General features: G+C 43.2%; 2 pseudogenes; both read right to left on the bottom strand.

Annotated features, from left to right (window-relative positions):
• Positions 1-6053: 6053 nt before the first annotated feature.
• Positions 6054-11402, bottom strand: LOC101556309 (barrier-to-autointegration factor-like; annotated as a pseudogene).
• Positions 11403-18778: 7376 nt separating this feature from the next.
• On the bottom strand, positions 18779-24201 carry LOC101556585 (pre-mRNA-splicing factor SLU7-like; annotated as a pseudogene).
• Positions 24202-24451: the final 250 nt, after the last annotated feature.

Genomic DNA, 24451 nt, shown 5'->3' with positions numbered 1-24451 from the left:
GACACAGAGAGAGAGAGGACAGAGAGAGCCAGGCCCTAGATCCCAGAAAGAGAGATAGAGGAGAGAGAGAGGAAGGGAGAGAGAGAGAGAAAGAGAGAGAGGTAGGAGGGGGTAGTTGTAAGATATCATTGGTTTGTCCTTTCTCCCTTGCCACAAAGAGTTTAGGTTTATCTGGTAATAATCTCTAAACACTTTAAGACAACATTGGTATGTCTTGTTCCCCTTGCCACAAGGAGTTTAGGTTTATCGGGTCACACCCATTAAAGTGCTCCCGAGTTACTCCCATTCCTTTGTCTATCTGTAACCACTTCTCTATGCTTTCTTTCCCAACCAGTTAATCAGCTTTACCCCCTAATTAGACTCTGTTAATTCATAAGATCAGACCTTTCCAGGAAACTGAACTTGTAAGTTAATATTGCCTTTCTTGTCTCCTTGTGTCTTTTAAATAGTTTACTTTAAAGCAATGTCCTTTTTTGTATGGACAAAGAAAGACAGTTGTTAATATGCTTTTGTAACATGGGATTTAATTGGCTTCAAATATCATTCATTCCTGGGCATCTGCTTTTTCGACTTAAGCCTCAGCTGCCCTTACTTCCTAGTACCCCCAAAAGCAGGGTCCCGACATGGGACGGGACGGACCCAGGGCAAGCGGTGAGTTATGTACTACCCTGGCATTGAGATGGGCCTGGCCAAAGTGCCTGATGCTTAATTATAAGTTAAGAGCTTGGTCATGGAAAAATGCTGTCATGATCCAAAAGTAACAATGAGACTAGGGATAGGAAAGACTAATCTGGCCTAAGCGCTGTAGTCTGAGATAGAGATCGAGATGACCCCAGGAGAGCAATTCTATAAGTTTAATGTATCTCTTACTGTGTCCATACAAAATGATTAATATTATGAATGCTTATATGTTAGTCGGACAAGGAGAGGAGAAACACACCCATGGGATTCGCCCTTGGGCGGGTCGTCCTGCTGAAAGAGAATCTGTCCTAGAAGCAGCATCCCCTGAGGGAAAGAACTTTACCCCTATAGATTGTGACCACACCTATGTGTAAGCCCCAACCCCTCATGCTGGGGGATTTAACTAGGCTGTAAGAGTGGGCTGGGGGCCCTGGGGCCAGATCTGGAGAAGCCAGATCCAGAGTGAGAAGGAGAATGAAGTAGCATGGGGGAGGAAGAAGCAGGAGGAGACTCAGAGGAGAATGGAGATGGGAATGGAATAAACTGTAACTGAGACCAACCAGCCTGGCCCTCGTTCTTTCCTTCCCCTGCCTTGTCATCGCCATCAACCTCCCCGGGGTGGGGGATGCGGCTGGAGACTACCGAACGCGGGCGGCGGGAGAGATAGAGCCCCGCTGCCCCACACTGCTGTGCCCTGTGTGCCCCCTTTTTTGTGTGTTTACACAGGTAGTGTGGGAGAGAAACTGGGGACGTTGGTGGTGGGAAATGTACACTGGAGAAGTGGGTGTTGGAACGTTATATGACTGAGACCGAATTATGAACAACTTTGTAAAGAAAAAAATCATTATGATGGGAAACATTTATTTTATTTATTTTTTAAACTTCTTAATTGAATCACTGTAAGATAGACCCTTACAAAGCTGTTCGTGATTGGGTTTCAGTGATACAGTGTTCCAACACCTGTCCCTCCACTAGTGTACATTTCCCAGTACCAGTGTCCCCAGGTTCCCTCCCATCACCCCCACTCCCCACCCCAAACATTTTTAAAGAACATTTCCTGCCCATTTTCTTCCTGTTATTGGTAATTTCAAATGTTAGATTCTGCCTGCCCCCATCCTGCCAAAGGTCCCTAAGTGTCTGATTGCAGCTGGAAAAATAGGGGACAGAAACCAGGTATTGGCAGTATTTTTGTTTTCATTTGTGTGTATATTTTTTATATCAAATGTGGGAACATAGGACACAAACATAAGTCAAAATGTTTTGGTTTCAGCAGTTCAGTTTTTTAATAATCATAGATAAACCTGTTAATTTTTTTCTGGACAATGCCAGCATTTGGATATTAAAAAAAAGTAAATTTTGCGTTGATGGCCAAAATATAGCAACAACAACCAGTGACTCCCCTTCAGTTCCCCCCAAGGAATAGGCTTATTTTTTCTGCTTTAGGTTTACAGAACATTTAAGCAGGAGGTAGAGAATTCCCACATTTGCCTGCTCCCCTCACCCCATGTCTCTTGCTCTCAGCATCTTGCATTGGTGCAGTACCATTGAACTAGTTGGTGAAACAATCCTGAGGGTTTGTTAGGGACTGAAGCCCATGGTCTCCATGAGGATGTTCTCCTTGTTTGGCAGTTCTGTGGGTTTTGACGAATGTGTCACAATGCATGCTGCTGTCACAGCATCATGCAGAATAGTGTTACTCCCCCTCCAAGCCACTGGGCACCGCCCCCTTCCTTCTTCCACTGATATTTCAGAGTCTTCAAGGTTTTGCCTTTTCTGGGATGTCATATTGTTGGACCCATAGTCTATCTGATGAGATTTTTGGATTCAGCAATACACATTCACGGCTCCTCCACTTTTTTTCTTTTTTTTTGCTTTTTGGGTCACACCCAGCGATGCTCAGGGGTTTCTCCTGGCTTTGCACTCAGGGATCAATCCTGGCGGTGCTCAGGGGACCATATGGGATGCTGGGAATCAAAATTGGGTTGATCGTTTGCAAGGCAAACGCCCTACCTGCTGTGCTATTGCTCCTCCACTTCTTCTTATTGTGGTAGTAGTATCTGGGGGATGCTCAGGAGGTCCTGGGGTGATGATGAGGAGGAAGCCAGGCAGAGTCCCTGTCGTCCAGAACTGAGGGTCATGGGTCATCGGGTAGAGACAGAGTAAACTGGTCCCAGCTTGATGTGGAAAGGAAAATAGAAGGGAAAGGGCTTGAGGGGCAGGGGTGGGGGTGATGCAGAGCATGAACCTCCTGCTGACAGAGGGGCAGGCAGGGCTTTGCACAAGACAAAGGCAGATTCTCACACCTGACGCCAGACAGAGACAGGGTGGGAGGAGGAGATGGCACCAAGACAAGGCAGCAGCAAGTTTCTAGACCATTTCAGACGTTCCCGCTGCAGGAGACATTGGGTTAGTAAGAACACGAGAAAGTGGTAGAATTTGCCTTAAGTTTCTTTTAAAAATTCAAGATTAAAATTCTTTAGGGCTCAGCCTAATTTCAAATCTCCTTGAAAATGCTGGCAAATGATTCGTGCCAGATCCCATGCCAGGCTGGCTGGGCCATCCTCAGAGGGCCTGGCCCTTGGCATTTGCTCAGAGTTCCCAGGAAAGGGTGGACACATCATCCTGGAGGGAAGAGACCTGTGCAGGCCACTTCTACTTTTGTAATGACATTGTGCTTTTCAATTGAGGCAGGATCTGTGGATGCAAGTAAACACACAGAGACACGCATGTTTATAGCTCTACAGACCAATGGCACTGAATCAGGTACTTGTTGGCCATAACATATCTGGGTTTTGCTAAACTACTCAGACTTGAATCTGTTCTCATTCTTGTTTTCTCTTGCTCGGTGTTATCTTCATGGTTTTCTGTTCTATCCTACTCTGTACGCAGTATTATTCTGTAAGCCTGTTTCAATCCTTTGTGGTCTAAGATTGGCTAAGAGATGAAGTAAGTTGGATAGCATTGTACTGGGCTCTGATGATGATTCAGTGTTTATGGTTGAATGAGCGTTAAGAAATTCTTGAGGAGTTTCAGAGGTTAGGGAGGCATGAGACAGCTTGACACCAAGCCATCTGCTGTCTAACCATTTTGCACATGTGTCAAGGACACTTTGGCCTGCCTTTGACCCATAACTACCAAACCGAAGGGTTCTGGAAGAGAGGGATAATGAGAAATCTGTCCTAATTAAACGTCACCGTGCACCATCCAGACACAGTGAAATGCATGTGGTTATTGGAACAAAAGCCTAGTTGGGGTCTTTAAAAGCATTTCTTTCTTTCTTTTATTGTGAGCCCCTGGAAGGAGCTAAGATTTTATTTTACAAACTATGGTATCCCATTAGAGCGTTTTCAGCAAAGAAGTGATGAGATCTGACCTACATCTGTCCTATTCTTACTTTCATTTATATATTCATTGTATTTTAGGTAATTTGATAATAACAGTCTTAATTTACACATTTTACTGCACCTTCTAACGCTAACATCAAAGCACGCAATGGAGTCAAAGAGATAGCCCAGCAGGTAGAGCATTTTCCTTCCGTGTGGCTAATTTGAGTCTGATCCCCAGCATCCCTTATGGTCCCCCAAGCCCTGCCAAGAGAAATCTTTGAGTAAAGAGCCAGGAATAAGCCATGAGCATCACTAGGTTTGGCCCCATTACCAAAACCAGAATGATAACAAAAGTAGCTGAGACCTTATAGCACTATTTTTGTGTCTAGTCTGCTTCTTCATTCTGCCCGACTTCCATCACAGTGTGGTAATCTCAATTTTTCAATCAAAGAGCAAGTAATTGACCTCATTCAGCATTGCATATTCCTTGGATTGTTTCTCTAGATTCCACAGATGAGTGAGATAATCCAGTGTTTGTTTTATTTTCTCTTATTTTGCTTTACATATGCCTCCAGTCATAGTCAATTGGATGATTTCACCTTGCTTTACTCAATTCCTCTGTCCCTCTTGGAGAGCCTGGCAAGCTACTGAGAGTATCCTGCCCGCAGTGCAGAGCCTGGTAAGCGTATTCGATATGCTCAAAATAGTAACAACGAGTCTCACAACGGAGATGTTACTGGTGCCTGCTTGAGCAAATTGATGAACAACGGGATGATGGTGACAGTGCTACAGTGCTAGCTTGTTTTACAACTTTGCAGTAGTCCGTTATGTAAAATTTCTTCACCCATTTATCTATCTTTGTGTGTCTTGGATGTTTCCAATCCTGGCTGTTATATTCAGTGCAGTAATGAACACAGGTGTACATACATCCTTTGGAATTAATATTTTTATGTTCTTGGCATAGATGCTAATAAGTGAGTTTGCAGGTTTATACGGAAGTACTCTTCTTAGTTTTAAAAAGATGTTGTTATACTGTCTTACACAGAAACTGAACCAGATGACATTCCCACCAATAGTGAGAATTTCTTTCACCAGGTCTCTGCCAACTCTTGTTTTCAGTCTTTTTGCTGTATGCTATTCTCACTGAAGTGAGATGGCATCTTGATGCCATTTTGACCTGCACTTCTCTAATTACAAGTGATGATAAACCCCTTTTCATATGACTAGTGGTCACCTTTATGTCCTCTTTGGTACAGTGTCTGTTGATCTCCTTTCCCAATATTTTGGATGGGGTTTTTGGTTTTGTTGTTGTTCAGATGTGAAGGTACTTTATATAACATATATAGTACATTATCTGATATATGGTGCACAAATATTACTTCCCATTCAGTAGGGTGTTGATTAATTTTAACTTGGGTTTCTTTTGTCATGCAAAGCCTTTTCAATTTGATGTAGTCACATTTGTTTATTTTTTGCTATTTTTGCCAATGGAGTCAATCACTGAAGGCACCTCTGACTTCAATATCCTGGATCTTTCTGCCTGTGCTTTCCTCAAATGTATGAATCCAATATGAATCTCAAGCTCTTTAATCCACTTTGAATTAACTTTTGGGTATGATGTGAGTTTTATTTATTCCTCCAAGTGACTATCCAGTTTTCTTTCTTTTTTTTTTTTCAAGGCCACTGACTTTATTGATTGAAAAAACATTAAAAGGCCAGTGACAGGCACCTAACAGACCAAAGGAGGGGGTGGGGGTGAGGGGAGGGGCCAGGAATCCACTCAGGAAAGCTGGTCATTGTCAACGTGAAACTGGCAGGGGGAGGGAGAGGCATGCAAGAGTGAGAACCCCCAGCAAGTCGCCTGGTGAAGGAGAGACCCCCCCCCCCGGAGAGCCCCCCCCCCCCCCCCCCCCCCGCCAAAGATCCTGGAGCACATCGGAAAGTGAAGTGAGCACACAACAGCAATGTCTCGGGTTGTAGAGGCTGGGGAAGGAGGCCCCATGGGCTGCAAAGTCGAGACTCGAGGCTGGGGGCCTCCCAAGAGCATCACGAGAAGGCGTCGCACCACTCGCGCGGGCACCCGAAGCAGTCCCGGGACCCCTTGGCATTGGCGCCGCAGGTGTCCTTCAGCCACTCCCAGGAGAGGTCTTCACCCTTCTTCAGCACCAGAAACTGGCCGAGGACCACGTAGGCCTTGTCAAAGCCCCCCTTCCTCCAGCTTCTTGCCCAGGACTTCGCCCATGCTGGGCAGGCGCCCCACGGGCTTCTCCCCCGTGGGCTCGGCCACGAAGTCTCGTGCTTTGGGGACCTTGTCATCTTGAGCACGCTGGAGCTGCAACGCCTTCGCCCAACGGCTCCTCCCGCCACCCGGCTGCTCCCCGTGACTATCCAGTTTTCTAAGCACTCTTTCTTGAAGAGTCTTCCCCTGTTCCACTTCGTGCACCCAGCTCCTTCGTCATATGTGTGTTAGCTGTCTATGTGTCTTTCCTGAAATTTTTATCTTGTGGGCTCTCAGTTCTATTTTATTGGTCCAACAGCCTGTCTCTATTCTAATATCATGTATCTTTAATTGCTATCTATTTGTAGTATAATTAAAAATGATAAAATGTAATACAAATAGCCTTTGCTATTTGGGAAGTTCTATAATCCCATATAGATGTTAGTAGAATTTGTTCTATATGTCCTAGAAGAATGCCATTTGAAATTTGAGGGGAAATAATACTGAATCTAATTAATGCTTTAAGTAAGATGGCAATCTTGACAATGTTAATTCTTTCAATCCATGAACATGTTTTCCGATATGTCTCCAATAGTGACTTATAGTTTTTGATGCATATGTCTTTCATATTCTTGTTGGTTCCTAGAACATAAGAGGGGGTGTTATTATTTGTGAGGGATGGAAAGCAGGCTTGACATATGACTATTTGGCAAAGGCCATAAAAGTGCCTGAAACACATTTTTTTTGCTTGATGAGTCAGTGTCCGTACAAGCTGCCACCTTTTTTTGTTTTGTTTGTGGGCCGTTTCTGGAGATGCTCAGGGATCACTCCTGGCTCTGCACTCAGGAATTGCTCTTGATGGTGCACGGGAGAACCATAAGGGATTCTGGGGATTGAACCTGGGTTAGCCATGTGCAAGGCAGACACTTTACCCACTGTGCTATTTCTTCAGCCCTATAAGCTGCCACTTCTTGATCTGAGTGTCCCAGCAGTGGACATGTATTTGGGGGAATTTCCACTAGACCCCAGTGGCCCCAGGAGCAAATAGATTTAGTTTGGAAATATTTGTAGGGGTTGAGGAGAAGAAGAGAGAAAAGGAACAGATCAAGACAGAGAGAAAGAGAGAGAATTTCTCATAAAGAAGGAAGAAATCATGAACACCTGCTGAGATGTGGGTAACTCCAGGATGGAGTGCACCCCATGAAGGGAAAAGTGGGGGTGAGTCCCAAATGGACTGAGTCTGAGTTCCTGCTTTTGAGAAGATGTGTGCATACAATTCAGTTTCATATAATGGGGAGTGTCCTTTGGTCTCAATTTTTTTTTTTTTTTTGCTTTTTGGGTCACACCTGGCGATGCACAAGGGTCACTCCTGGCTCTGCACTCAGGAATTACCCCTGGCGGTGCTCAGGGGACCATATGGGATGCTGGGAATCGAACCCGGGTCGGCCGCGTGCAAGGCAAACGCCCTACCCGCTGTGCTATCACTCCAGCCCCTGGTCTCAATTATTTTTTTTTTATTTTACCGATTCACCATGAGATATAGCTATGAGCTTTCATGTTTACAATTTCACAATGATCAAACACCCATCCCTCCACCAGTGCACATCCCCCACCACCAATATCCCCAGTATACCCCCACCCTTTCTACCCTCCCACTGCCTCCATGGCAGATGACATTCCCCATACTCTCTCTACTTTCAGGCATTATGGTTTGCAATGCAGGTACTGAGAGGTTATCATGTTTGGTCTTTAATCTACTTTCGGCACACAGCTCCCATCCCGACCGATTCCTCCAACCATCATTTTCTTAGTGATCCCTTCTCTATCCCAGCTGCCTTCTCCCTGCCCACTCATAAGGCAGGCTTCCAACTATGGAACAGTCTTCATGACCCTTACATCTACTGTCCTTGTGTATTAGTCTCGTGTTATGTTATTTTATATTCCACAAATGAGTGCAGTCCTTCTGTATCTGTCCCCCTCTTTTTGACTCATTTCACATAGCATGATACTCTCCATGTCTATCCACTTATAAGCAAATTTCATGACTTCATCTCTCCTAACAGCTGCATAGTATTCCATTGTATAGGTGTACCAAAGTTTCTTTAACCAGTCATCTGTTCTAGGGCACTTGGGTTGTTTCCAGATTTTAGTTATTATGAACAGTGCTACAATGAATATATAAGTACAGATGTCATTTCTACTGTGCTTTTTTGCATCCTTGGGATATATTCCCAGAAATGGTATTGCGAGTTCATATGGAAGCTCAATTTCTAATTTTTGAAGGACTGTCCAAATTATTTTCCAGAAAGGCTGGACCAGTCGGCATTCCCACCAACAGTGAAGGAGCGTCCCTTTTTTCCCACATCCATGCCAGCACTGATTGCTTTTGTTCTTTTGAATGTGTGCCAGTCTCTGTGGTGTGAGATGATATCTCATTGTTTGATTTGCATCTCCCTGATGACTAGCGATGTGGAGCATTTTTTCATGTGCCTTTTGGACATTTGTATTTCTTTTTTGAGGAAGCTCTGTTTTGGAACTGTGTATCTCACTGTGATTCAATTAATAAATAACTTTTAAAAAATGCATCTGTTGCTCACGGCCACTCTCCACATGCTCGGGATGAGCCTCACCCATGAGTGGACCTATTCCTGAACCACGACACTTCATACCTCACACCACCCATACTCCATCACACTTGATGGGTTTAAAGTAGGAGACAACCAATCTTAGAGGGAAATATTTTTTATATAAATATATATGTGTGTGTATATATACATATATATGTATGTACATATGTATCACTGTCATGCTGTTGTTCATCGATTTGCTCGAGTGAGCGCCAGTAACATCTTCATTTGTTCCTGTTGCGTGCTATTGTAGCCCAATAGCATCTGCTTGCTCCAGGAACATGAAGAGCATGTTGTTGTTACTGTTTTTGACATATCAAATATGTCACGAGTAGTTTGCCAGGTTCTGCTGTGATATATCATCATCATCATCATCATCATCATCATCATCATCATCATCATCATCATCATCATCCCATTGATTGTTAAATTTCTTGAGCGGTCTCAGTAACATCTCCATTCGTCCAAGACCTGAGATTTTAGAAGCCTCTTTAAACTCGTCCTTCGATGATGCCACACTGGAGGCTCTTTCAGGGTCAGAGGAATGACAGAGGAATGAGACCCAGCTTATCACTGGTTTTGGCATAAAAATACACCATGGGGACCTTGCCAGCCTCTCCCATGTGAGCAGGAAACTCCCAGTAGTTTGCCAGGTTCTATCAGAGGAAGTAGGCTTCCCTGGGGCCTCCTCGGAGGGGATGGGTTCCAGCTTCCCTCCCCACCCCGAGCAGAGCTCCCAGCAGCCAAAGACCTCCGGAGCCTAGCCACAGCCATGCTCAAGGCCCCTCTTCACATGTTTGGACGAGCCTCACGCATGAAGAAACCGGCAGAGGAACCCAGGTGTGTGGGACCCAGGGCTGAGACCTCCAAGGATATATATGTGTGTGTGTGCATATATATATGCATATATAAGCTCACAAGCTTATATATATGCATATATATATATAAGCTCACAAGGTTCAACCTTTAACAACTTGTTAGTGATCTCTTATAGAAGGGCTTAATGGTCCCTGGGTGAAATACAAAAATCTTCACATTCTTTCCTCTAATGAAACTTTTTGGTAGCATTTTAAGCGATTTTTCATAACAAACAATACAAAATAAATTATTTCGGTTCTGCTTTGGGGTAGGGGTTGGGGTTCAAGATGGAAACATCTGAAATATGGTGGTGGGAAAGTGTCATGGTGGTGGGATTGGTGTTTGAATATTAAATGTAATCAAATTGTAATCAAATACTGTAAACTACTTTGTAAAAAAAGCACATAAAATGTGTATCTGTTAAGGAGGCAATCTGAAGGTTTGGAGGGAACTTGGGGCATTGGTGGAGGGAGGCTGATTCTGGCGGTGGAAGTGGTGTTAGAACACTGTATGCCTGAAACTCTACTAGGGACAACTTTATAGTGGACAACGATAATACTATTGTCTTGAGGTTTATAACAGCTAAATAAAAGAGATAGCCTAAACCCTTTTTATTTATTTATTTATTTATTTATTTATTTATTTATTTTTTATTGAATCACCATGTGGAAAGTTACAAAGCTTTCAGGTTTAAGTCTCAGTTATACAATGCTCGAACACCCATCCCTTCACCAGTGCACATAGTCCACCACCAAGAATCACAGTATACCTCCCACCCACTCACCCACCTCCCCAGCCCCCCACCCCGCCTGTGTAACTGATAAATTTCACTTTACTTTCACTTTACTTTGATCACATTCAATATTTCAACAAAAAACTCACTATTATTGTTTGGAGTTTCTCCCCCCAAAGTCAGACTTGCTGAAAAGGAAGCATTTGATAATTTATTTTCCATGATAGCCTAAACTTTTACAAAACACTTCAAAGAATTATATATCTGGTGTTTGGTACAGAAAACTTCCAGTTGAGTATGTTAGAACTTGAGTTGTGACTTGGGAGAGAAGAAAGCAGAATTGGAGCAACGCCATGTTTTTAGAACTGAGTGATTTAACACCATTCTGCTACAGCTGCATGTTGTCTTTCTGAGAATTCTGAGACAGGAAATGTAGAATCAGGCTTGGGGGAGCGAGTGGGAGTAGGAGGGAGTTAGGGAATTTGGGGACAAATGCTGCAAGTGGGATATAGCTGGGGGATGGTCTAATAGAAATTTCCTGCAGGCAATTAAATATTTGAATCTAAAGGTCAAGAGAGGATTAGGCCCCCAAATGGGATTTTTAGCATTTCTCTAATAACTTTAATATAAATAGATAAAGGCTTGGAAGAGTGAGATATTTTAATATGTGCCTTTAAAAGTTGTGGATTCGATAGCTTCATAATAAAAACTCAAAATTAATTTCCTCCTTTCCTCAACCAGATGCAAGTCCTCATACATTCAAAATATGTGCTCTATCACTAAATTCTATCCCCAGCTTCAGACTTCTCAGGGGAGACACAGATGGCTTTCTATGTAGCTGACCTAGGTAAACTCTCAAATGTTCTATAACAACGTCTGGCAAGTAATTACTGTTCAACATTCGAGGTGATATCAAGGTGCTGTTGACTCTGATCTAAAAATGGGAACGCTGATGTCATATTCACAGTTGTGAAGAAAGTCTATGTTTTCATAGTGTCTTATATAGATATTTAATAAATAGGACATGGGTAAACCGATCCATTCATTAGTAAGGTTAATGGAACACATGTGGTTGGTTCCTTCGGTCCAAAATATTGAAAGCTGAAGTTTGAATCTCTGCACGAGGGTGATGAATTCTCCATGGACTGTGAAATGCTAACACTGTGATATTTGTTGCCTTGAGTATTGGGGATGGGGTCATACCAAGCAACACTCATCCTCAATCACCCATCCTGGCTTTGAGTAGGAACCAGGCTCTCCAGCTGGCTCCCCTCGTATCTGGGGGTGCATGAAGGTGGAGGTTCGAGTTGGCAGCGAGGGCAGCATCCTGCTTGGGTCCAACCCACGGCACCTGCTCTTGAGTTTGCAGATGGAAGAGGCAAGGAAACTCCTTCCATGTTCATGTACTGACGGGACCAATCTTTTTCGAAGCCCAGCACCCCTCCGGAATGCAGTGCAACACTCTAAAAACACAAGTGGAGAGAAATGGGTTTGAACCCCACCCTACTGCATGCCTCCTGTCTTTTAATTTTAATTTTTGACCTCCCTGGAAGAGTTCAATGTGAGGACTCTCAGGGCTGCAGTGCTCCTTGGCATTCCCATCCTTGCGGCTGACCAAGCACAGGCCAAGCTGGTAGCACTAGGAGGCCTCCAATTCCACAGGCAGCAAATTTGGGGGCCTGTTTGGTGCAGAGAGTTGACTGGGAGGCTACATGCAAGGTCAGCATCTTCACCCTTATGCTGCCTCTCCAACCCCTCCTTCCACGTAAAAAATTATTGTTGGGAATCACCATGAGATACACAATTACAAAGTTGTTTGTGATTGGGTTTCAGTCATATAAAGCTCCAATAGCACGGCTGGAGCGATAGCCCAGCAGGTAGGGCGTTTGCCTTGCACAAGGCCAACCCAGGTTCGATTCCCAGCATTCCATACGGTTCCCTGAGCACTGCCAGGAGTAATTCCTGAGTGCAGAGCCAGGAATGACCCCTGTGCATCGCTGGGTGTGACCCAAAGAGAAAAAATAAGTTCCCACACCACGCATCCCTTCACAATATACATTCCTCACCACTAGTGTTCCGGGTTTCCCTCACCTCCTCCCACCCTATCCCAGCCTGCCTCCATGGCAGACACTTTTCTTCTGTCTTTGTCTCTGTCTCTGTCTCTCTCTTTGTTTGGCATTATGGTTTGCACTATAGCTACTGAACTTCCTTCTGCTTTAAAAAATTACACTGTTATTCTCTTCTCTTATGGCCTATCAAGCATGTTACCAAACAATATTACTTTTGGGGGAGCATAAAAAAACACCTTTGGGTTAAACTGTTTGAATATGCATATATATTAAAGGGTAGACTTTCACCGGCTAATAATATGTATCTGATGAGTGAATTTTAAACCACTAATGAGTCGAGTCTGAAGAACTAATTTTAAAAGGCTTTAGTTATGAATAGGATTTGCATATTTTCAAAGATAAAATATTTTGATGAAATATTCAAATTGGAAGAGGAACTATTGATAACCCCCCAAGACTCCCAATGTGGTAGAAATACTACTTCTGAGAGAAAGTGAAATGAGTTTGAAACAAAAATTATTCCATGGCTTTGTGATTAAAGGGAGCCGGAGCAGGAGAGTTGCAAGAAGCCTGGTGTGGGTGTAACTTAGTCGTAGCAGTTTTTATATGTGGGACTTAGAGTTGATTTTACATGTAAAGAGCGGAGTGTCACAGATAAAGAGCAGCTCTGATTTCAATTACTTGGACCTTGACAGTTCACACAGTGAATATTTAATGGTCAGTCACAGGGAACTGTTTTCATGGTTCTATATATTCACTTGCCTGCCTGGGGCCCTTGGGTCCCCATTTTTTTTCCAGTTGGAAATCTTGCTTAGAGCTCACTCTCCAGGGATTCCCCAGAGTTGGTTTTGGACTGTGAAGTTTTCATTTCCCATGAATTGGTTGAAGCTAATTTGTCTCTTGCCTGCCTGAACAGAGAGAGATGTGGGACGTCTGGGTATTTGTGCCTTCAGTGAAATAGTGGACTCGACTCTATCCATAATCCTTCCACAAACGTGGACTGTATCTCCTGCTGGACACCGTTCATCTTGTTTGCAAGCGTCAACCAAATCCCAGTGGGAATAGTTTTAGCAAATTTTCTGCTTGAGAAAATCATAATGCTTCTTGCCAACATTTTAAACCTAAAAGATGCCTAATTAAAAAACATCCATAGACTCCATAATATCTGCTATTTACATGTTGGCATAAAGTTATCTAGGGTTCTTCTAAATGCTTGCAGATATTTATAGATTTGAAAATTTAAACATAAATATATACCAGGGTCACATTTTGTGCAGTTTTTAATTGGCAATGTCTAGTGAACATATTTTTTTAGTGCTGTGATTTAAACAAAAATAGCAGTACTGGGTCGGAGTGATAGTACTGTAAAGCATTTGCCTTGCATGCGGCTGACCCCAGCTCAATCCCCAGCATCCCATGTGGTCCCCTGAGCACTGCCAGGAGTAATTCCTGAGTGCAGAGCCAGGAGTAACCCCTGAACATTGCCAGGTATAACCCCTAAGGCTAATAATCCCATTGCTCATCGATTTGTTCGAGCGGGAACCAGTAACATCTCTCATTGAGAGACTTATTGTTACTGTTTTTGGCATATCCAATACACACGGGTAGCTTGCCAGGCTCTGCCGTGCGGGCTCCATACTCTCAGTAGCTTGCTGGGCTCTCTGAGAGGGGCAGAGGAATAGAACACGGGTTGGCCGCATGAAAGGCAAAAGCCCAACCACTGAGCTATCGCTCCAACCAAGGCTAATAATAGTAATAATAGTAATAATAATAATAATAATAACAGTGATATCTTTCATTGTATCACTGCTTTATGACTTACTGAATAAAGCTCTTATTGGCAGACTTGGGTTATTTTAAATTTTCCATTATTAGAAACAAAACTACAGTGTATCTCTACAGACCTTCTCAGGGAATTTTTGTTTTGTTTTGATTTTTGGGTCACACCCAGCGATGCACAGGGGTTACTCCTGGCCATGCACTTAGGAATTACTCCTGGCAGTGTTGGGGGACCATATGGGATGCTGGGAATCGAACCCGGGTCAGCCGCATGCAAGGCAAATGCCCTACCCGCTGTGCTACTGCTCCAGCCCCCATCTCAGGGAAATTTTTAGGCAAATTTTTTTACAAATATTAACTCTTTTATAGTTTAGGCAGCATACTTGAAATAGCTACATGTTTATGCTATCCATGTACAAAGTTATCTCCCCCTCCACACACACACTAAGGTGTCCAATCCCTTCTACCAATGTCCTTATGCTACTTCTTAAAAAAAATTTTTTTTTATTAGTGAATCACTGTGAGATACAGTTACAGACTTACAAACTTTCATGCTTTCATTTCAGTCATACAATGATCGAGTACCCATCCCTCCACCAGTGCCCATTTTCCACCACCAATGGTCCCAGTGTCCCTCCCACCACCTCTATCCCTTCCACCCCACCCTGCCTCTGTGGCCGGGCATTCTTTTTTGCTTGCTCTCTCTCCTTTTGGGTGTTGTGGTTTGCTATAGAGGTATTAAGTGGCCATCATGTTCAGTCTGTAGTCTATTTTCAGCCCGCATCTCCCATCCCTAGCGGGCCCTCCTAGCACCCTTTGCTTGATGGTCCCTTCCCTATCTGAGCTGCTTCCTTATGCTGCTTCTAACTCACCTTTTTATCCCTCATATGCCTTCCTTACTACATTATAATCTGAATTTTGTAATCCAGGGCCATCTGTCACTATTCTATACTGCCTATTCCCTTGCCTCTCTATTTTCCACAGATGAGTGAGATCATCTGGCTTTTACGCTTCTCCTTTTTTACTGATTTTGCTGAATATGATGCTCCCCAGTTCCATCCAAGTTGCTGCAAATTGCATGAGTTTATTTCTTTTCTTACAGCTGAATAGCACTCCACTGTGTAGACACATCACAGCTTTGTCCATTCCTTTATCACTGGACATTTGGCTAGTTTCCATATCTTGGCTATTGTACTTGGCTCTCTTGGCTATTCATTGCAAGGAGTATGCGTGGCTAACTTTGCAGAGGAATAGCTGGGAAGTAAATACAGGTTCTTTCCAGCTCCTTGGACCGATTGCTCTTCTGCCCTTGACTCAGTCTCCCTAGTCTTTGCTGCGGGAAGTGAGAACTTGTCTTAATCTGCATTCTCTTCATTGCAATAGTTTTGGTCTTCTACACTTATTTTCTACGATTCACTCTATAATCGAAGATCAGCTCATACAGATTGTGGCTTTCATCTGTTTGTTTATCCTCTGTCTCATTCTAGAGAAGGACTTGACACACTGAAGGAGTTTAAATATTTGTTGAATGTTGGATGAATTACATTTACTGTCTTTGTTTTGGTTTATTGGTTTCTTTTGGCCATACTCAGTGATACTCATGGCTTGTTCCTGGCTCCGTGCTCAGGAATTACTTCTGGTTCTGTACTCAGGGTTCACTCCTGGCATGTGTGAGGGACCATCTGGGGATCTAATCTGGGTCAGCGTGCAAGAGAAGTGCCCTAGCCGTTGTACTATTGCTCCGGCTTACATTTTCTTCATATCTTTGACTACTTTTTCCTGAAAAGTGCTTATCTCTTTATTCTTAATGTTGAAAAACTTTTAAAATATTAAGTACTGTTTTCTATTTGTTTTTGATATTCTAACTGAGGATTTCTAATTTTTGCTAATGGATATGTATACATATGTATATAGTTATGAATTTGCAGCATCAATTATCTTGGTGCTTTCCTTAATTATCCTTTTCTGTTCAGCTTCAGAAAGGACTTTCTCATTCTATAATGATTTTATTTTGGTTTTAGAACATTAAAACTGTAACTTTAATTTTTCTGATTATTTTAAATTATTTTACCATAATTACCTTTAAGTTAAAAGGTTTACCATAAACCTTTAAGTTATCAGTGTACCTGGTGTATCAGTGTATCAAAATACCTGGTGGTATTTTGATATAAGATAGGAAAGTTATCTTAACATTCTACTCACCTAGCCAAACTGATTTTTCACTTGTCACCTAAGTTCTCCTTCTATGGTTGTTAGAACTTTGGAGACAGAGAATGGGGGACAAGAACTATATTTATTTCTCTTGCTTTTTTTTCTTTATTTTTTCCCTTTTTGTTTTGGAGACTCACCCAAGGTAAGGACTTACTCCTGATTCTGTGCTCAGGACTTACTTATTTTTCTGTGCTTGCTGATCACTCTTGGTGGTGCTCAGGGGACCACACATATGTGGCACTGGGAAGTGAACCAGAGTTGACTGACGCAAGGCAAATGCCTTACCTCTGGTACTATCTTTCCAGCCCCTCTTTCCCTCCTTCCTTCCCTCCCTCCCTCCCTCCCTCCCTCCCTCCCTCCCTCCCTCCCTTCCTCCCTCCTTCCTTCCCTCTCTTCCTCCCTCCCTCCCTCCCTCCCTCCCTCCCTCCCTCCCTCCCTCCCTCCCTCCCTCCCTCCCTCCCTCCCTCCCTCCTTCCTTCCCTCCTTCCTTCCTTCCTTCCTTCCTTCCTTCCTTCCTTCCTTCCTTCCTTCCTTCCTTCCTTCCTTCCTTCCTTCCTTCCTTCCTTCCTCCTCCTCTTTCTTCTTCTTCCTCCTCCTCCTAATTCTCCTTCTCCTCCTACTTCTCTACTTCCTCCTCCTACTTCTCCTCCTACTCCTCCTCCCTTTTGTGCTGGGCATCAAACACAGGGTCCTATGCATACAAGGCAGTGTCTGACTATTGAGCCACATAACTCGTTCAGGTTAACAAGTTTAGGAAGGCAGAAGGGGTGACTTGGCAGAGGAAATGAAGGTGGCTTCAGAACCTTCCTCTCTGTTGCTAACATCTGAGAGTCCCCAAATGTAGCTGCCTTGACTCCAGGTGGTGGTACTGCTTGAAAGAGCAGAGCGGGTTGATACAGTGAGCCTGTGTTTGCGGCACTTAACACAGAATGAAGGTTAGTGTGTGGAAAATGAGAATAACGATTATTATTTCAGCGGCTGAAAAGGTACTCAAAGTCAGAAATGCTGGCAATTCCAGGATGGTGAGCATCATCATTCTGTTGTTAAAGCACAATTAGCTCTGTTGAGCTGAGGCCAAGCCCTTGCAGGCCTCAGTGATTAAAGAACAGTGCTTGGTTTGTGGGTGTGTGAACAGTCTTTATGCCATAGCAGTATTTTACCGTAATGCTTTTCTGAGCAGTGAGCAAAGTGTGGATAATCGTTTGCGTCTACTTTTAATGAGGCTAAGGATGAAATCTGCAGCAGTACTGGACGCTGATGAGGGGGCACAGTTCCTAACACCCAAAGCAATGTAAAACAAGCGTGCATTGTTAGAGGCGCGTATTTACATGGACTCGCACATGAATCTACATTTTAATATTCATTTATCTTATTTTTGGGTACTGGGGATTGAACTCAGGGCTTCATAAAGTGGAATATGTCTATTACCATTCAGCTGCATCTTTGGAGCACCTTAGCTGCGTGGGGTTGAGGAGTTTTCCAGCCCGTGTTCCGGAGACCCCTCCCAGCAAGTCTTGAGCAATAGGCTGTGTGGTTCAGTGTGAAGACCAGAGGATATGGCCCTGCTTAGGCCCTGTGACATGGGGGATCGCCCAGTTACTCTGGAGGTAGTGGGGAACTTCTGGATCACACCTGGCAGTGCTCCAGGGACCCTAGGGTGCTGGGGATCAAACTGCCATAGGCCACATGAGAGGTCACATATGCCTTAACCTCTATACCGTCTCTCTGCCCCCCCTTCATCCATCTTAATCACTGGACATAGCTAATTTTAAATAAGAATTTGGACAAAATGAATAAGTCTGTTTTATTCAATAAAATATGAAAGACTATATTAGGTAAGTATTTTATTTTCATAAATATATCATAATATAAACAAAATAAGAGTAGGTATAAGCTATACCATGTGTCACATAAATATCTGTCTCCATTGTGAGATTTGTTGTTACTTTTTGGCATATCCAATTCTCCACGGGTAGCTTGCCAGGCTCTGCTTTGTGGGAGGATACTCTCGGTAGCTTGCTGGGCTCTCTGAGAGGGATGGAAGAATTTAACCCAGGTCGGCCCCATGCAAGGCAAACGCCCTACCCACTGTGCTATCACTCTAGTCCGTCGTCACTGTGGAGAGGAATGAATTTAATATGCAACCTCTGGAAGTTTTATTATTGAAGTGAGGCAGCATGAAGAGCAGACATGATTTTTTTCTGTTTCTCATCTTTGGCAAGAAGCTGAGAAGAGTGAGTTCACTGTGTATCTGGGGTGATGTCTGTGACTAGTCTCTACTGTCCTAAGAAGGAGGCCATAGGGTTGTCTGGCCTCTGGCGTTTCATTCTGTAGGCCTCCATTTCTTCCTCTGTGGGCTCCCGGGTTTCATAGGTACCATTGTACGGCCACTTCCTCCCATTGATCTGCATGATTTCCTTGACATGAAGAAGGTGGACTTCCTTGGCATTCAGCGCCTTCTTCAGCTTTTTATGCTTCTTTTCTTCATCATCACTGTCTGAACTACTCTTTTCATGCGTCTTCTTCCTTTTCTCTTCTTTTAGTTTTTCCTGATGTTTCTCCATAAGGGCTTGAGGCTTTTTCACTGATTCTTCTTCAGTGGTATCATTTAGAATATATTCCTCTGATTTAGCAACCTCCTTCCCCGCCCCTCCAGTACCTTAGGAATACTTGAAAAAGGAGTGGCAACACTTGCATCCCCATCTGCCATCTTTCCAGTAAGATCCCCACATATGAGTGTGGTTGTGGATCTTCACATCCTTCTTGTACTTGGAGCAGGCGAGAGCCCGTTCCTGCCCTTGGATGACGGTCCCATGTCTTGAGTACTCTACTTAGTCTTCGGTTTGAGCTAAGAGCAGCTCTGCCAGAGGGGCATCCAGGTGTTCTTGGCCACCATACCGCTCTAAGATGCTTGCTTTCTGCTGCTCTTTAAAGTCTTCTTTATTGACTTTGAAGGGCTTATACGACAGTTTGAGTTTCGTAGGATCAGCTTGTAGATGCACTTCTGACCCTTTGTCAGAGGCTTCCCGAGTGAACAGCTGTGTCTGAGTCATCGAAAGGGTGTCACCCGTGTATCTAACAAAGTCATCGCCTGCCTAGCTCACTTCGTCCGGATTCTTTCCTGCACTGGAATAGGGATTCTCTCTCATTGCTCCGTTTTTGGGATCATAGTAGGCAGAATTTGGATCTAAGTTCTGCAAATATATTATTAGAATAGGCTTATAGAAATATAAAAATGTATTTTATCCTAAGAAAGGGAAAATGGCTTTATGTTAGAGACTTTTATGTTATAGACTTGGTTGGTGTCTACATGAATAAGTAAAGGGTTATAATAAAAAATCCACTTAGTCTTTTTCTTAACAACAAGTCTTTGTTTTGGGGCCCTGCTTGGTGGTGCTCAGGGCTTACTCTGGCTTGGCACTCAGGAATTATTCTTTAATTTAAAAAATTTTTTTTATTTTATTGAATCACCATGAAAAAAAATCAAAGCTTTCAGGTTTAAGTCTCAGTCATATAATGATTAAACCTCCATCCCTTCACCAGTGCACATGTTCCACCACCAAGAACCCCAATATACCCCCTCCCACCCCCCACCACTTTATTCTCTCTATACTTTGAATGCATTCAATATTTCAATAGAGAACTCTCTATTATTGTTTGGAATTTTCCCCTAACAATCAGGCCTGCTGAAAAGGCATCATTTAATAATTTGTTTTTCATTGCTAAGTATGAAGACTCTATGAGCTCGTGCGGCCGAACAGTGGCCAAGCGGTTTTGGATTTCTGATATTTTAGCTCAGTTCACAGTCTAGATGCATTTCTGTAAGAAGCTGCTCTGGGTGCCAAAGTGGGTTAGAAGACCTCTCGGATCATAGTCTTTAGGAGCAGAGGGTCCATTTTGCTCGTGGCAGCTCCGGATCTTATCTGGGCGGAGAGCATGCTGGTAGCGCCCCCCCCCCATCCCATGATCACCTACGAGCTATGTCACTGCAAACTCATATCTCTGGGTTGGGAGTCGTAGGAGCTGGCTCTCGCCACGTGGATGTTGTCGCCACTGCCATCTTCCACGCAGAAAGACAAGGTAGAGAGGGAAAATCCCTCCCCAGGCAGCACGGGGTTGTAGCACAGTTCACAGTCTAGATGCATTTCTGTAAGAAGCCACTCTGGGTGCCAAAGTGGGTTAGAAGACCTCTCGGATCATAGTCTTTAGGAGCAGAGGGTCCTCAGGAATTATTCTTGGTGGGCTTGGGGGACCATATGGGGTGCCAAAGATTTGACCTATGTTAGCTGTGTGAAAGGCAAGAGCCCTACCCACTGTACTATCACTCTGGGAACTAGCATCCTTGCTTCATGCCCAGCTCTCCAGGTCCCCTTCTCCTGTTCTCTAATGAGCCGATCTTCGGGCAACATGTTCCAGGAAATCTGATTCCTGATGGGCTGAGACAGGTTATATATAAACTCTCAGGGCCCTGCTTCCTCTTTCTTCTTTTATTTTTGGCCTTAACTTCTTCTTTTGTGTGGGAGGTAGGTGTCTAGGTAAGGTGTAAATTACAAAACGCCTTTGTTTTGGGCTAGAGCTAATTGGAAGTCTACATGCTGAGTTTCAAAAGCTTTGAGCTGTTTAATTCAGATGGTTTTGAAGTAGAACACGCTCAGAAGAAAGGCAAAGGTTGTAGAAAGAAGCTCCTGAACAAACTAAGTGTGTACAGTTTGGATTTGGTCAGAACAACACCTGGAAATTTGCATTGTAGCCACCCTCAAATAAGCTACAGTCATATGTCTCTCTCTATCCCTTATCGCTCCCAATAAGATGTACTTCACTAGTTAATGAGAACAACTATATGCTTGGAATATATAAGAAAAAAATATATTTCTTCCAAAGTGTAGCTTCAAGCTGAGGGATAACTAGATAACTTTATAAATGGAAATGACTATAGTAACTATACGGAAATGAAAATGTCACTATGTGGAAATGTCACTATAGTGACTTTACAAATGGAAATGACATAGTGCAAGTGACTATAGTACCTTTTGTGTAGTTGACATTCATGCACATCAATACTTTGGCATGTAGAGTTTAGTGATCAGTTTTGGAACATGAAAGATAATATCTTCCCATGTTGGTCCTTGGAACCTTCACTCATAATTTGAAGTGTGGTGTTCAAAGTTGATTGTAACTCTATCATATCTCACCATACACCTGAAGTTTTGAATTTCCTGAGAGTGACAATCACTCTTAAACCCATCATATACTTGGTATACCCCAAGTGTGTGGTATTGGTATATTGGATTCCAGATAACCCGAAAGATCTTGAAAATTAATGGCAATATTGTTCTGAATCTGAGACAGACTTCTGATTGGGTCATAAGTGACATAGGTAAGCCCACATATATAAGCATGTGGCACTTTTGCTTCTGTGAGCTGACCAGCATAATAATTTCCTTTTTAGTAATATGGTCTCAGTTCATTTGTCCCTTCATCAATCTTATTTTTACACTCTTGTACTTATTTTCATTCCTTTCTTCTGGATGCTTTCCACTTGCCTCTTAAGCATTTTGTCCCCAAATTTGCAGGTTTCCCACTGACAACAGTTTATTTTTTTATTTTTATTAGTTTATTTTTAATTAGAGAGTCATCGTGAGGGTACAGTTACAGATCCATACATCTTTGTGCTCATATTTCCCCCATACAAAGTTTGATAACCCATCCCTTCACCAGTGCCCATTCTCCACCACCAGTAAACCCAACATCCCTCCCCCCCTCCCCAGTCCCGTCTCCCCCCACCCCACCCTGCCACTATGGCAGGGAATTCCCTTTTGTTCTCTCTCTCTGATTAGGTGTTACCACTGACAACAGTTTAGAATCAATTAAAATCCAACAGAAACATTCGCTCCGTATTCAAAGAGGGGGAATGTTTCTTGGGATATGATTGACTCCTAAGCAAAGAATTGAATTATTCTCCTCAAAGGGTGAAGAGACACTAGTCTCTTCCAACCTTTAAGTGGATAGCTCAGCTTGCAGGCTGTGTGTGGGAACTGGGAGATAAGAGTAGCTGGAGCTCTAAATCTTGAGATGTGTCACTGATTTGAGTGAAATGGAATGGAGAGAGCAGCTTACCCTCACAATGAAGTAGGTGATGCAGGGAATGCGGAATGGCTTAGGGCTCTCGTGCAGTTTATGAGTGTTTTCTGCACCAAGGGGAGAGGCTGGTGTTTAAAAATGATGGAGGTGCAGCCTCAGAGATGACAGGGCCCCAAAGTGAGAAGTTCTGATCAGCTGCATTGGGAGGCAGAGTTGGCAAGCTGTCAGGCCAGGCACATAGCAGACTTTGATGTTGAGTTGCATCAGTCAAAAAATAGAATATTGATACCTACCAAATCTTATACTGACACTCCTAAAGTCCCCATACATGTGTGATTTCACAGCATACGCTGGAGAGAATCTTATTATTGCAACACTAATGGGTAGTCTGATAAATATAGTAGAAGCACAAAGAATGGCCAGCCGCAATGTGCTTATGGTGGACTGGGAAAGGATAAATGGGGATCCCCCCTCAAACCCCATGTGCGAGAGAGAAGCAGTGATCTGAGGTCCAGTGATGTTTCCTGAAAGTAGAATAAGTCAACGGGAATCCTCTCAAAGTCCCTTACTGCAAGGCTTCTAGAATAAGGAAGGGTCCTTTGTAACCAAGCCTTCGATACTAGAGGGAACATATGGGCCAAGCTTCTCTCAAGATATCCTACATTAAAAAAAAAAAATTCTGGGCATCTAGAAATTCAAAACCTAATGATTCTCTTAGTTCTGATTTGCTTGTTTTGTCTGACTATTGAGAACCTTTTTGAGTCCCCGTGGAAAGGTATTCAGGGCATTCTGAACAAGTGTCATGGGACTATCAGGCAGTTTTCCCCAGATTGCTTGGGAGGCCTTTTGCTCTGGAAGGAGCCCTGCAGCTTAAGCGGCTTCAGCTCAGTCTCAAACGTGATCTCCTTTTGTGATGTCTCCAGGCCCCATAGGTGGCTGGAGATAATGTGATTTCACTACTCCAGGGAAAAAGTTTGTAACTGAGCTTGGGGGAAAAGGTTTAAGTGTGGGTTTTCTTTCTTTCTTTCTTTCTTTCTTTCTTTCTTTCTTTCTTTCTTTCTTTCTTTCTTTCTTTCTTTCTTTCTTTCTTTCTTTCTTTCTTTCTTTCTTTCTTTCTTTCTTTTCTTTCTCTCTCTTTCCTTCCTTCTCTTTCTTTCTTTCTTTCTTTCTTTCTTTCTTTCTTTCTTTCTTTCTTTCTTTCTTTCTTTCTTTCTTTCTTTCTTTCTTTCTTTCTTTCTTTCTTTCTTTCTTTCTTTCTTTCTTTCTTTCTCTCTCTCTCTTTCTTTCTTTCCTTCTCTTTCTTTCTTTCTTTCTTTCTTTCTTTCTTTCTTTCTTTCTTTCTTTCTTTCTTTCTTTCTTTCTTTCTTTCTTTCTTTCTCTCTCTCTTTTTTTTTTTTGCTTTTTGGGTCACACCGGTGGTGCTCAGGGGTTACTCCTGGCTCTGCACTCAGGAATTAGTTATGGCAGTGCTCAGGGAACCATATGGGATGCTGGAGGTTGAACCTGGGTTGGCCACTTACAAGGCAAACACCCTACACTCTGTGCTATCACTTCAGCCCCTTCAGTGTGGGTTTTCAGAGGTAAACTTTAGAAATTTATTGTCCTTACCCATCTCCATTTTCCCTCCCTGGGAGTACCTGGGAACCACGGTTCTTTAGGAAGGACTTGGCGCCCTGGAAAATGTGATGGTCTGAGTTGGTTGACTCTGTTGCTATATTTCCCTGGAGAGGGGTTAGGGTGTGAGGAGTCAGGTGCTGGGGCTGGAGACAGACACGCTCTGAAAAAGCACTTGGAGAACAGTGTCTTTGCTTCACGGTGTTTAAGATTTTATTCCCAGGTTAAACTTGGAACTCCATCAGTGGCTTTAC

The sequence above is a fragment of the Sorex araneus genome, chromosome 11 (genome assembly GCF_027595985.1).
Source record: "Sorex araneus isolate mSorAra2 chromosome 11, mSorAra2.pri, whole genome shotgun sequence".
NCBI classification, from domain to species: domain Eukaryota; kingdom Metazoa; phylum Chordata; class Mammalia; order Eulipotyphla; family Soricidae; genus Sorex; species Sorex araneus.
This window is presented reverse-complemented; position numbering and strand designations above follow the sequence as displayed.